This window comes from Elephantulus edwardii, unplaced genomic scaffold, assembly GCF_000299155.1.
Source record: "Elephantulus edwardii isolate Elephantulus edwardi_28Jun2011 unplaced genomic scaffold, EleEdw1.0 scaffold00106, whole genome shotgun sequence".
NCBI lineage: Eukaryota > Metazoa > Chordata > Mammalia > Macroscelidea > Macroscelididae > Elephantulus > Elephantulus edwardii.
In genome coordinates, this window is record NW_006399856.1 from 6754898 (window position 1) to 6769970 (window position 15073).

The following is a 15073-nucleotide window of genomic DNA, read 5'->3' on the forward strand; positions in this document are numbered from 1 at the left end:
AAATACGGATGTTTCATAACTTAAGAATTGCCTTCTAGATGAGGTGATTTGCAGACTGAAAAGTCTTAGGAAACTAAAACTACATATGTTACTCAGGGTAGACACAGTTTTTGATGGAAGAAAAAAAAACACAATGAACCACAGTCTTGATGACTATAACCTTGATGCTACTAGACACCTAATAATCTATATAATTATGTTCACCTGATTTGAAAATCTGATCCATTGTGCTAGTCCAGGGTTCAGTAATAACATTATTTCATCCCAAGATTTTAGAAGCAGTGGGGTAAAGACAGGAAAGTATGACAAGAGTAATCTGAATTATGGAAAATGACTTTGATACGCAGCAGACACGGTAAGGAACTGCACTACCAACTTAAAGACGTGATATTTGCATCCACCAGCAGCTCCAGAGGAGGAATCTTTGTGATTTATCTCCTCTGAAAACCCACTTCTGACTCAACAGTGCATAACAGCAACACAACAGCAACAACATAAACTGCAGTTACTAATTCTCCCTCTTAATATTCATTGGATCTGTTTTCCTAGATAAATTCCTCAATCTTGGTTGGCCTTTTTTTAAGTTCCCTTCTCTTATTGCTATTTTCAACAGAAGGTAGTACTCCTATCTCAGGTGCTTGACGCTGAAGTTTTCCATAGCTCTGCCCATGTACTATGAACAGCCATATTTCTTAGGATCTCCTAGCATATGGACTTTGCATATGCCCTTCTGTTTCCTGCCCTGTATAGCAGGCCTGGGATTTCTGAATTGAGGAACTGCAGGGTGGCTAAGAAAACATTTTTTATATTCCAAATCTCTCATTTCAGAAATGAGAAAAGATGGTTCAAGAGTTGTACACTCCATTGCTTAAATTAGCATCAGCATTTATTGAGATTTTCAGATTTTTAGCTCCTTGTTGTTAAAAAAAAATAATAATATCCATTCCTAAACATTTTTTTCTCATTTCTATTCTTTATAACTAGATTTATGGACTGATACAATAACTGGGTCACCGGGATTGGTGTCTCCCCATTAGTGAAACTGGCACAGGACAGAGCAGGGTAAAGAGCTGTTGTACAGGTTCCTGGGTGACACATAACAATAACAAGACTGTCATGTCCTCCTCTGAATTAGTCCAGTAGATTTGACCTTTCAGCTAACAGTTAAGCATTCATTGAACCACTGAGCCAACAGGACTCTTAATTACTAAGCTCACTTAGCAGATAGATAAACCTAGTCTTATTTTTCTCATTTTTTAATACTTGTTTTGCATGTATTTCCACAGAATTTAAACCTTTGTTTCTAATCATATCTAATCATGTTTGCTTTTTGGGGGTTTTGCCTAGTTTTAATTGTGCTTTTGGTTGTTGGTGTGTTTGGTGTTTTCTTTTTTTTTTTAATATGTTTCTTTCCCATTTTGGGAAAAAGATGTGTCCTATAATTCTTTGGTAATATCCTGTCATTTACTATAATGTAGTTACATTTTAAACATTTGAAAGGAGGGAGGATGCTATCTTCTTATGGATAATATGGGCTTTTTGATCATTCAGAAAGAAAAATGCATTCATTTTAGTATAATAGAACATAAAGTGATTTGTGCCATGATTATAGGTTTAATTACATATTTAAATCCATAAATTTTTTTATTAAAAAGCTTCCAAATTGTTCTCTAATTCTTTTTGCTTTCTATGGGAAATTTGGGACTCCTGTATAAGATAAAACATATAATAATTAGGTAAATGAACACATTCTGCCAGATAATATTACCCTTTGACATGATGCTAATTAGCGATGTTGACATCTAAGTCATTTCCATGCTAGGGTTCACTATTGACTTGTACTTCTTCCACATTGTGAAAACAACAACAACAAATATGTGTGTGTGTGTGTGTGTGTGTGTGTGTGTGTGTGTGTGTACCAGTAGGTCAGTACCTTCATAAAATGCAAAAAATGGTTATATCAAGATTCATTCTTTGAAGAGGAGGATATGATGGTGTATGATTAAATATCTTAAGCAATCAGATCAATGAAAGCAAAATATGTCAATTACATCTATCATTCAAATTATCATCTCATAATGACCAACACTGATATGTAATATAAGCACTTAAGTTTTCTTGATTGATTAGTAAGGTATATTTTTAAAATTGGAGGTATAATAACAATTACAATAGATAATCTTTTGTACAGTATCGCTTGGGTAAGGCACTGTTATTAATGCTTTTCATGCATTTGTATTATCAATATTCCTGGGAAGTATCTATTTTTATCATCACTTTATGAAATGGAAACTGAGAGCCTCAAAGTTAATAATATGCCTATATACATCTTGTGCTTCAGCAGAGAGATATGTCATTTACTCTCCATTGCTTTATCTGTGCTTGATTATTTTTCTTTATCGTAGAGAGTTATCACAGGGGTTCACAGCAGATAATTGTCCTACCAGGTTTAATGTACTCAAAGTGGAGAAGTCATTTATTTATGATACTCTTGTCTTTCCCTATATCCTTTAAAAAATTAAGATGTTTATTAAAACACAAATTTGCTTTTATTAGTCCTTTTTCCCAAAATTTTATTTTCTGAAGCACTTTATTACTGAACATGAAAGCACATAATTAGTTCACTTGACAATAATATTAATATTTTTGAGCTTATAATTTTTATCAGTTCTTTTCTTCCTTCAGGTAAAACAGTGTTTTGGTTTTCACTATCATTTCAAATTTCTAAATATTTGTTACCTTCCACTACCTTATTGATGTTTCAATTGTCTTACATTGCTTTCAGAAACTCAGTTTTGAATTATCTTCAGCAGTACTATACTTGTACATAGTATTAATTAGATTGATATTTTCTGCCTTCTGTTGCATCTTTTTTCAGAATGGGCATATCCATGTAGCTCTTCCAATTCATTGGCCAGGTAGCTTGCTTGTCTTGCAAATTTCTTGACATACACAAATGAGTACTTCAATGTTATATCTGTGTACTGAAACTTCTCAACTGAAATTCCATCAATTCGTGGAACCTTGTTTTACACCAATGCCTTCAGTGCTGCTTGGAATTCTTCTTTTAACACTGTCAATTCTTGATCATATACTGCCTCCTAAAATGGTTGAATAGGTATGGAGAGAGAATACAACCCTGACTCACTCCATTCTCAATTTTAAACCATGAAGTGTTCTCCTGCTCTGTTCTCACAATAGCTGCCTGGTCCAGGTATAGGTTTCACATAAGCACAATCAAGTGCTCTGGAATTCCACTCTTCTCAATGTTGACCACACTTGTTATGATCCAGTTGACCACAGCTTGTTATGATCCTCTCAGTCAAATGCCTTTTCCTAGTCAATAAGGCATAAACAAACATTACTCTAGTATTCCTAACTTTCAGCCAGGATCCATCTGATACCAACAATTATATCCCCAGTTCCACGGCCTCTTCTAAATCCTGCTTGAACATCTGGCAGCTCCCAATCTATGTATTTTTCTAGCCATTTTTGAATGATCTTCAACATTATTTTGGTTGTATCAAGGTCTTTCATTCATAGGGTCGCTATGAATCGCCTACGACTCAATGGCACTTAACAACAACGACAATAATATTAGTGATATTGTTCGATAGTTTCCACACTCAATTGGATCACCTTTCTTGCAAGTGAGAACAGATATGGACCTCCTCCAATCTGTTGGCCAGACAGCTTTCCTACAAATTTCCTGGCATAGGCTGGTGAGCACATCCAAGGCTGCATCTGGAGTGTGGCATCAGGATTGGAGGGAGACCCATCAATAACCTAAATTATGCAGATGCCATAACCTTGCTTGCTGAAACTGATGAGGATCTGAAGCATTTCAGCCCTCATTATGTATTGCTTCTCAATGTCAAGAAAACAAAGTTCCTTACTCCTGGACCTATAGGCAGCAGCATGATGGCTGGAGAGGACACTGAAACTGTCAACAGCTTCATCTTGCTTGGATCCACAGTTAACACCTTTGGTACCAGCAGTCAGAAAATAAGGAGATACATTTCATTTGGAAAGTCTGTAGTTAAGGACATCTTCAAATTACTGAGGTGTACTGATGTCAGTTTGAGGACTAAGGTTCATCTGATTCATGCCAAGGTCTTTCTGATTACTTACTATGCATCTGAAAGCTGGATGATGAATAAGGAGGAGTGAAAAAAGAATTGATGCTTTTGAGCTTTGATGTTGGAGAAGAGCACTGTACCTCTCATGGATGACCCAAAGAATAAATAGATATGTCTTGGAGAGGGTGCAGCCAGAGTGCTCTTTGGAGGCAAGAATGATGAGGCTTTGCCTCACATCCTTTGGACATGTTGCTAAGAGCGGCTATTCCTTGGAGACGGACATGATGCTGGCAAGAGTGGAGGGTCAAGTGAAGGAGCGGAAGACCCTTAACAAGGTGTACTGACATGGTGACTTCTGGAAAGGGCTGTTGTGGATCAGAAGTATAAGGATGGTACAGGATAGAACAGGGTTTAGATCCTTTGTTCATAGGGCCACTATGAGTATTACTTGACTTGATGTCACCTAACTACAGCATCAACAACTCTATGGTTGAATGTCAACCAGTTCTTTTTGAGAAATGTGCATTTCTACCATTTTCCCTTAATACTTCCTGCATCATTCTAAATCTTGGTCATGTTGTTGTTGTTGTTGTTATGTGCCATTGAGTCATCTGCTACTCATAGAGACTCTATGTACAACAGCCCTAAACTCTGCCCTATCTTGTGCCAATCTAACAATCTCCAACACACCTACCCAAGTCACTGAATCAATCCATCTCATCGAGGGTCTTCCTCTCCTGCTCTGTCCCTCCACCCTCCCAAGCATGACGTCCCTCTCTAAGGACTAGTACCACCTTGCATCATGTCCAAAGTATGTCAGATGAAGCTTCAGAATCCTTGCCTCCAAGGAGCAGCCTGGTTTCACCCTCTCCAGGACAAACCTGTTCGGTTGCTTAGCAGTCCATGGTACATTCAATACTCTTCTCCAACATCACAGCTCAAAGGCATAAATTTTCTTTCTATCATCCCTAGTCAATGTCCAGCTCTCTGATGCATACATAGCAAGTGATTGCAAAGACCACAGCATGTATCAGGCACACCTTAGTCTCCAGACTGACATCTTTGCACTTTAGTATTTTAGAGAGGTCTCTAATCGTAGACTTTCCCATCACAATACATCTTTTAATTTCCTAGCTGCTGGTGCCAAGAGTGTTGACTGTGGAGCCAAGCAAAGCAAAGCTGTGAACAACCTCAATCTCTTCACCATCCATTATGATGCTGTCAATTGATTCAGTGGTGAGAATCTTGATTTTCTTGATATTGAGCCTCAAGCCATACTGAAGACCGCAGTCCCTGACCTTCCACTGCAAGTGCTTCAGGTCCTCCTCAGTTTCAGCAAGCACAGTTGTGTCATCTACATAATGCAGACTGTTATTATTTCTTCCTCCAATCCTGATGCCACTGCACGGTAGGTTTGAATCTTTCTTCAGGTCTTTCACCTTGAGAAATACTCACCATATTTCTTAGGTCTTTTGGTTTTCTATTTCCAAGTTTTGAACTTTTCACTCTAAAACTTTACTCAGGAATCTTGTCTATCTTAGTCTTGAAGTTTTGCCAAAACTTGTCGATATGGGCGTTATATAAATTACTTACTGGATAAATTATAATTGGCAATGTAATTAATAATTACAGTGATACCTAGAGCTTTTCTTAGTTGTAGTAAAAGTATAAATAGGTATTACTTTTCCATAAATGACACAATGCCACCTCAATCAAATGAAATCTAGTTCTCAAACTCTACAAACTAGAGTTTCCAGTGGTCAGTCCTTTATGTGGTACAAAGACTCCAGGGTTTACTCAGTCCAAGAAAAGAAGTGAGAAATGTAGAGGTCTTTTTCACTTGCACTTGCAAGATGCTGAACATACAAGTCTACGTGAACACTTCAAAAAGAAGCATAGGTGTTGACATTTTGTTTCTTTGCTGTTCAAGGCCACAATGCCTAGTGTGCAGCAACCCAGTATCACTCATGTCATTCCATCAGAGTGTTGCTTCCTTGTGAGTGAGAATCATTTCTTTTTTGTTGTTGTTGTGGAAGTAGAAGTTTTCATTCTTGATTTGAGAGATTTCTTCTTTTACAAATAGAAGCATATTGCTGTTTTTATTATTGGGTGCCGTACAATCGACCCCAACTCATAGCAATCCTATGAACAAGAGGTTGAAACATTACCCTGTCTTGTCCCATCTTCACAATCCAGACATTTAAGCTTACCTCTCAGCACTGCTTTTATTGCATCCTATAAACTTTGGTATGTATCTTTTTTTTAAAAGGTTTCTTACCATTTTCCTTGATTTCAAAGAGTTTTCTAATTTCCCTTGCAATTTCTTCTTTGATTATTTAGGAGTGTGGTTTTAATATCCACATATTTGTGAATTTCCCAGATTTTTTTCTGTTACTTGTTTTTCATTTTATTCTGTTATGGTCAGAGAACATATTTTAATTTCTTTCATCCCTTTAAAAGCATCTTTAATAATCAGTAAAATTATCCTTATTACCTGCTTCCATGATTATCTTTTAAATTTTTGTTTTTATTTCACCCTTTGTTAGGATGCTCGACATGAAGCAGAAGGAGAAATATACACCAAACTCAATCAGAAAATTGATGAATTTGTTCAGCTTGCTGTTATGACTGGACAATGTCTGAGCCAGATGGAAGGGCTATTGACTACTTAATGGATCTTATTAATTTTTGAGAAACATCTTTCAAGTGTTCACTCATTTACTTAGGCAAAGGCTCTTAGTTCTGGTTTATTGTGTGGTAACAGTCCCACTGTCTGCTTCATCTCACGTCTCAGGTCCATCTCATGTCAGGTGTCTGACTCTCTGCTGTGGCTGCTGCTCCCATAGTTCCTGGTCTGCTTGGCCAAGACTCTCTAGTCCTGAAGGACACACTACATTCTCTCATTGCTGCTGCTTTGCTGGTGGTGAGGTTCTCAAATGCTACTGCTAGACCCACTCGATTTAGTGGTTTCCCTATATCCCTTCTACTTTTAAATGCAAAGAGTTCTCTGTGGATTATTACCTGGGTGGGAGTTTCCCTTATAGAGGAAAACCATTCAATTAATTCTGGCTCATGAGAACTCTATTCTATGGAGGAAAACTAGCACACAGTCAGACCTTTCTGGTACCACAAGTAGATCTGAACACTAACTTTTACATGAGTAGTCAACTGCAAAGTATTTGTACTACTCGAGGACAAGAGAACTTGCTAGAGAAATAGTACTGAAGACTCTATTACAGATCAATTGAATCAAAACATCTGTATTTAATTTAAATTGTCACACTAGTGTTTGGAAATTATTGCTTTGTGAAGTAGGTATATCTAGCGCACTGGGTAGAACACCATCAAACTCTCTCTGGTGTCTGTATTCTGCCTTATAGAAGCTACTGTACAAAAATATAACCTTCCATCATCCCACTCTTTTCTACTGTATGTATTTTGACCAAACCTACCAATGTTGTTGTTATGTGCTGTCGAGTCTCTTGCGACTCATAGCAACGCTATGTACAACAGCTCTAAACTCTGCTCTGTCCTGTGCCAATCTCATTGTCTCCAACACACTCATGCCAATTGCCCCAGTCACTGAATCAATCCACCTCTCAGAGGGCCTTCCCCTCATGCACCTGCCCTCTGCCCTCCCAAGCATGATGTCCTTCTCCAAGGACTGCTCCTTCCTTACAACATGACCAAAGTATGTCAGAAGAAGTTTCAGAATCTTTGCCTCCAAGGAGCAGCCCGGTTTAGCCCTCTCCAGGTCTCCAGGATGAATCTGTTTGTTCTCTTAGCAGTCCATGGCACCCTCAGCCCTCTTCTCCAACACCAAGGCTCAAAAGCATCAATTCTCCTTCTATCCTCCCTGGTCAATTAAAAACAAAACAAAACAAAACAAAAAAACAACCAAAAACCCAAACAAACAATAAACCAACAAAACAAACATCTAAATTTTGAGCCAAAGGATACAGAGTGGGAGAAGGATGGGAAATCTCCTGTGAGTTACTGCCTCTGAAAACCCACTGGAGGGTCAGTTCTAGCTAGATGGTGTTCAACAACAAACAGCATGTCCAGCAAAGGAAAACTTCAAAGGCCTACAATGCCAAGGGACGGAATTCAAGGGATGTAAACGGCTCTTTCTCTTTTCTCCTTTTCCCCACTGAGAACAAAGAACTTGTTCTCACTTGTCAATACATTTTCATTCTGGCTGTGTTTCATTTCATTTCCAAGTCCTACAGATTGCAAATGGAATTTTCAGAATTATACTGATGACAAAGTAGTGACAAAACAATTCCAGGATCTATAAAGTGTAGAGTAATATGATTTAACTTGTATAGTGCTACTACTGAATATAATTAAGCAAGAAAGATTAAAGAATAGAAGTTAAATTGCCCTCACAAGATTTAGAAGCTAAAGATAAGCTGATTTACCCTCAAAAGACAGTTGGCAAATGATTACAAATGATGCCAAAACAATAGCAATTTAAAGCATCACCTTCCTGGTTGGAAAGACTGATTTTCCATTTTGGTTAAAGGAGACATCTTCATTATTTTTTTTTTCTTATGATATTTCTTTGCATCCAACTTATGATTTTGCTTCTTGATTCAAGCATCTCTCAACTTGGAAACTGTTTTACTCATTTAGAACTGTAATTTTTCCTATTACCGACATCGCAAATATTTATCACTAAGAAGTTGTGCTGCCAACCCAAAAGCATGTGGTTAAAACCACCAGCTCCATGCTCTACAGCAGAAGCATAGATGATGCTTTTCTGTGTGGTTTACAGGCTCTGAAATGGTTTGGAGGGTCAGTTGTTGGTTAGTTCTGACAAAAGGGCTGACAGACCAGATAAGGGACTTATCTCTAGAATTTATAAAATACTTGAGCACCACAACAAGATAAAGGTAAATAATCCAGTAGAAAAATGGGCACAGAATATGAACAGACACTTCACCAAAGAAGGCATTCAGATGGCCAACAAGCACATGAGGAAATGTTCAAAATCCCTAACTCTGAGAGAGATGCAAATCAAGACAACTATGAGATATCATCTCACCCCAGTAAGACTAGCAAAATTTAACAGAACAGCAAACAACAAATGCTGGCGATGTTGTGGAGAGACTGGAAATCTTATTCACTGTTGGTGGGAGTGTAAAATGGTACAACCACTGTGGAAAGTGGCATGGTGCTTTCTCAAAAAGTTGCAAATAGATATACCATTTGACCCAGCAATTCCACTCCTGGGAATATACCCTAAAGAGATCATAACCGACATCCAAGCAGATATATGCACACCCATGTTTATCGCAGCTTTGTTCACAATAGCAAGGAGTTGGAAACAACCTAACTGCCCATCAACAAATGAATGGATAGAGAAGCTGTGGTATATTCACACAATGGAATACTATGCTGCACTGAAAAACAAGGAACTCATGCAATATTATTCAAAATGGGTGACCCTGGAGAACATTATGCTGAGTGACATATCTCATTCACAAAAGGACAAATACTATATGGTGCCACTGTTGTAGAATGAGGCTGGCATCAGGGTGGGGGTAAGACTGAGAAAAACTGGATAAATTATGTTTACTGCATTGAGGCTGATGAAGGAGAGAATAGTCTAAAAGTAATATCTTTTGGGGCATTATGATTATCTTAAGGGTCCGGAACGAGGGTTGCAGAGTGGAGTATACTTGGGGTAGGGGTGGGGGTGGGGGTATGCGGGGGGATTGTGTACCATGAAGGAATTTTTCTTTTGCTTTTCAAGGAGAGGCGTGAACTGGGGGTGGGGGAGTGGGGGGCAGGGAGAAGAGTGCAACAATGAATGAATGGAATTCCAAAATCTCTGTAGATGTTCATTGAAATTAATTAAAAAAATAAATAAAAATTTAAAAAAGAGGGCTGACAGACAACAGCAACATGTGCCTTAACGGTGCATTTTGTAGTGAGTTTGCAAACAATTCCCCTCCTGCCTGACAATCTCACTCGTTATGCCTGTGAATGAGAATCCTTTATGTCCTCTGCTCCGTATCACACAAGCCAGAACACTTTGTGTTAGTAGCTAACAAAGTTTAGAAGATGTAAGCTAGCGACAAAAGATCAATGAAGTATCTTCATGAAATATCAGCTTCCTCTAAGGAAACCATGTGTCTGTGGTGATAGGCAGAAATTCATTTCAAAGAACTGTACCACTAATGCCAAGTAAATGAAAGGAAAGTAACCAAGTGAAAGATGAGTAACATTAATTAACAACTTTTGCATGCCAGGAACTGTGCTAACTTCCTTACAAGAATCCTCCCTATAATAGCTTAAGGAAAGGCTTAATGCTTCTGTGAGAAAGAGCTGAGAAGAGGACTGGTTCTAAAATGCAAAGTGTTCTCTTTTCTGCACACTCTTTAACCATTGATGAGCCACAACACCCTTTAAGAAGATCTAATGTAAGGCTTAACATGAATTTGTGACATGTTTTCTCAGTTTCACTAAGAAAATAAATGTTGTTGTTGTTGATGATGTTGTTGTGTAGCATAGATTTGGAACTGACCCATAACTGACCCTCCGGTGGGTTCTTAGAGGCAGTTAATCCCACGGGAGGAGATTACCCATCCTTCTCCCTCAGAGCTTCTGGTAGCCTCGAACCACATGCCTTCAAGATTGCTGCACAGCTTCTTGTCACTAGGCCACCTATTTTTTTTATTACTATTTGTACATCTAATTAATCATTGAGTCCTGTCTATTCTATCATCAACCTATCTCAAAAACCCCTTGCCTTCTTTTCTCTCCATTACTCTTACTCAGACAACCATCAGCTTATAATAGTCTTTCTACCCTACCTATTTTTTCCCTTTTGTCCCTCCAAACTAATCTCTAGACTGAAGTCACAGTGTTCACAATGTAAAGCAACTCTCATCAGAAGAAGACCGTTTATAAACTCCTCAAGGGATTCAAACAGCTAAAAGACAAAGTAAGCAATCAGTAAGGATTATAGGTGGAAAGGCAATGTTATTATTGTCTCCCGCTCTCTAGTCAAAACTTCGGAGTCAAAAGTGGGTTCTCTACTTCCAGCACTTGATGAAAAATAGGACAAGTGTTTTACATTTATCTTTGGGTATAGGGACTAATTGTTAAAGATGATATAACCTGAGATCAGGCTGCCCTAATTTGAATATGAAACTATGTCACTCGTCAATAACAAAAATTCATGAAACTAAAAAATATTATCAATTCCTATAACATTCTATGACAAGTTTGGAGCAGGAGTGGCATCCACTTGCTCAACAACTTGCCCCCAGAAACTCTAAACTTTGATAAATGTTGGTAGTTGTAGAGGGGCTTCAGGCCTTTGGTTTGATAAGGTTGCTATGAGTCCTGCTTGACTTGAAGGCAATCAACAACAACAACATTATGTATTAGGGAGCTCTGGTGGCTTAGAGGTAAGAAACTCTGTTGCAATACCAAAAGCATGTGGTTCAAATCCACCAGCTGCTCTGCAGGAGAAGGATAATCATTCTCCTCCCATAAGATTTACTGCCTCTGAAAACCCACTGGAGGGTCAGCTGTGGGTTGGTTCTGACTTGACAGCACACAACAAAGGCAATCCGTTTTAGGGAACGCTCGTGGCCTAGTGGATAAGAAATTGCACTGCCTAACCAAAGGTCAGTATTTTTAATTTACCAGGTACTGGTAGAAGAAAGACAGGTATTCCCACCCCCCACCAGGTGATTTAACTATCTGAAAACAAGCTAGAGAGTCAGTTATGAGTTGTTTCTGATTCAATAATTGTGTGCTGAGCTGCTGAATTGTAAAATGTATTAGGGTTGTTGTGAGTATTAAATGAGTTAACATACAATTTCTTAGCCTAATATTTGGCATGTGGTGGTGCTGATGTTAGATGCTATCGAGTCAACTACAATGCATAGTGAACCTGTGAACAACAGATCAAAACCTTACCCTAATTTGCAGCATCCTCAAGGTCTTCCCCAGACTCAAGTCCATTGTTATAATCACTGACAATCTGATCCTTTACTTTGCCAACCACTTTTTCCCCCAAGGACTGGAGATTCCTGACAATATGGACCAGGCAGTGACAAGTTATTAAATCCACCAATTCAGGAAGAGAAAGAAGTGGCAGTCTACTTCAATAAAGGTTATAAACTTTTAAACTCTATAGAATTATTTTTCTCTGTGTTTGAATGATCTTCAGGATGAACTTATTTACATGAAATATTAACAATATTCTTTGATAATTCCCATAGTCTGTTGGATTACCTTCTTCCTTCTCCCCCCCCCCATTTGATTAGGTATTTATTTAAAATAAGCTGTCGCAATGGAGAATTTGAGTTTATGCTGCAGGCTTCTTTTCAGCTGCTGGTTTCTTGGTGGCTGTAGGCTTCTTTCCCGCTGCAGCCTTCTTGCCCACTGCAGGCTTCTTGGGCTTCTTCACATCAACAGCAGCTTTCTCTGCTCCTTTCTTCCCTACCACAGGCTTCTTGCCTGGAGGAGCCCTCTTCTTATCAGATCTGCCCTCCAGTGCGTTAGCTCCTTAGCCACCCGGAGGTTGTGATTTCTGGCCTGGCGCAGAATGGTATTTCGGCGCATCATCTTTGCATATGGATTAAGCTTCAGCATGATTCTCGGATTTTTCAGTGGGTTCTTCTTCAGGACTCTGACGAATCTTTTTGCGTGGTGCTCGGAGCGCCCTCTGAATCTCTGGGCTTTTCAAGATTCTGCTGAGGTCTGTATTCATCATCTTGTGCACGGGAAGGTTGTAGTTGCTCTTGAGGGAAGCAGCTTTCCGCCAAGTGCCATACAGCTCATCTAACTTTGGAAAAGCACTTTCAGCCCAAATGCAGAATCAGCCCACATGCCAACCAGGAGCAAGTTTCAAAATGTTCAATTTGCTTACATTAAGCAGAGTAATTCCAGGGATATTGCTGAAGGCCTTGATGATACCATTATCCTCGTTATAGATAAAGCATGGTTCCCTGCGCTGGATGCGACGTCGATTTCTCATTTTACCTTTGCCAGCTCTCATTCGCTGGGAGGCATAGACCTTTTTGATATCATTCCAGGCCTTAAGTTTCTTAAGAAGCAGGACAGCCTCCTTGGTCTTCTTATAGCCCTCAACTTTATCTTCGACCACCAAAGGAAGCTCAGGAACTTTCTCAATACGATGACCTTTTGACATGACCAGGGCAGGCAAGGCCGAGGCAGCCAGGGCAGAGCAGATGGCATAGCGCTTCTGAGTTGTGTTCACTCTACCGTGCCAACGCCGCCAGGTTTTGGTTGGTACAAACATGCGGCCTCCGCGACACATATTTCCAAAAGCACCTTGGCCAGAGCAATGAGTCCCACCACCTCTAACTCTGGGAATTCGAGCTACCGCTCTACCAGTACCCCAAGACTCAGCACTGGTCCGATGACCTGCCAATTCGGTGACGGCATAGGGCTGCCTGTTGTTTTTGCGCAAGTTGGTGTGAACGAAGTTCACGATATCCAGCCGAATGGGAGCCTTGAACACAGCTGGCAGAGTAACATTTTTGCCAGATGATTCTCCCTTTTCTGAGTACACCGATATCAGTGGACGAGCACACGCCATGGCGCCGACTGAGAGAAGAAGACCACGCTCCCTTCTTTGTTTTTTTAATGGAAGCAATCAATGATAGAACAGTTAATTGACCAAGTGGCATATGTGATTATGTCCGCCCTCATCTGTCTGTTGAAACACCTCACTGGTTTTTCATAAATTGCTGGTCCATATTATTATGGTCATTCAATATTTCTACATAGAATTCTTCAGTATATAATCCATGGCTTAAGTTTACTCTTTCAGCTTTAAAAACTGCCCATGTGTTGTTCTCTTTCCATTTTCTAGCTCTTGGCATATTTCTTTATAGTACTTCTACTTTGCCTTCTCGATCCGCCCTTTGAAATCTTCAACTCTTTCATTTCACTGTTTCTTTCTTTTGTTTTCACTTATTTATACATCTTAATACAAATTTTAGAGTCTGACATTTTTTTGGTAATTTTCTTTTTTCCTTTTCTTCATAATAATATTTTTCTCTCTTCATGGATGATCCCTTTGATTTCACCTGCTATTTGTTTTGAGTTTGGGTCATGAGAGTTCAATGCATCAAATAAACTCTTGAAATAGTCCTTAAATTCAGCTGAGATAAAGTTGAGGTTGTATTTTGACTCTTATGGATTTGTTTTCATTTTCTTGTTTCAATGAGAACTTGCATATGAGTAATTGATGATCTATTTCACAGTTAACCCCTGGAATTTTTTTGACCACTAATACTGAGTTTTTCCACTATTTCTTTCCAAAGATATGGTCAGTCAGATTCCCGTGCAATCTATCATGTGAGGTATATGTGAGAGTTAATATTTATGATTTTTTTTTAAAAAAAACAACTTTGCCTCTAGTTCAATTTCTTTTAGTAAGGTCATCTTTCTCAACTGTCAGTCCTTTTTGTTTCCAACATTTACATTCCAATCATCAATTATTAGTGTATCTTGATTGTAGGTTTGATAAATTTCAAGCCGTAAAAGGCAGTAGAATTCCTCAACATCTTCATCTTTGGTTTTGAAAATTTGTTTGTGCATTTGAGAAGTACTTGTACTAACCCATCTTCCTTGCATGCACATGGATAGTATCCTGTCACTCATAGAATTATTCTTCAGGATATATTTTGAAATATTCCTTTTGATGATGAATCTGACACCATTCTTCTGTGAAATATCAGTGACATAGTTTCAAGGATCACAGTAACCCACAAGCCAAAGCAGTACATCAAACTGACAGAAGAATGGCGATTCCCTTACTAGATACCATATCTATTTAATGGCTGATTCACTTCCATTTTTTACTATATACAAGCATAATTTAATTTCTAAATAAGAAATAACTATTTAAAATTATTATAAATGACATTTCAAACTTCAGATTAAAATAAACTGGTATACATCAACTATCAGATTTTGGAAGGTGTGTTTTTTTTGTTTTT

General features: G+C 38.6%; 1 protein-coding gene and 1 pseudogene across 1 annotated transcript in view; both read right to left on the bottom strand.

Annotated features, from left to right (window-relative positions):
* SPAG16 (sperm associated antigen 16) overlaps window positions 1-15073 on the bottom strand; it is a 1218973-nt gene that overhangs the window by 849804 nt on the left and 354096 nt on the right. The window lies entirely within an intron of this gene.
* On the bottom strand, window positions 12409-13665 carry LOC102859992 (annotated as a pseudogene).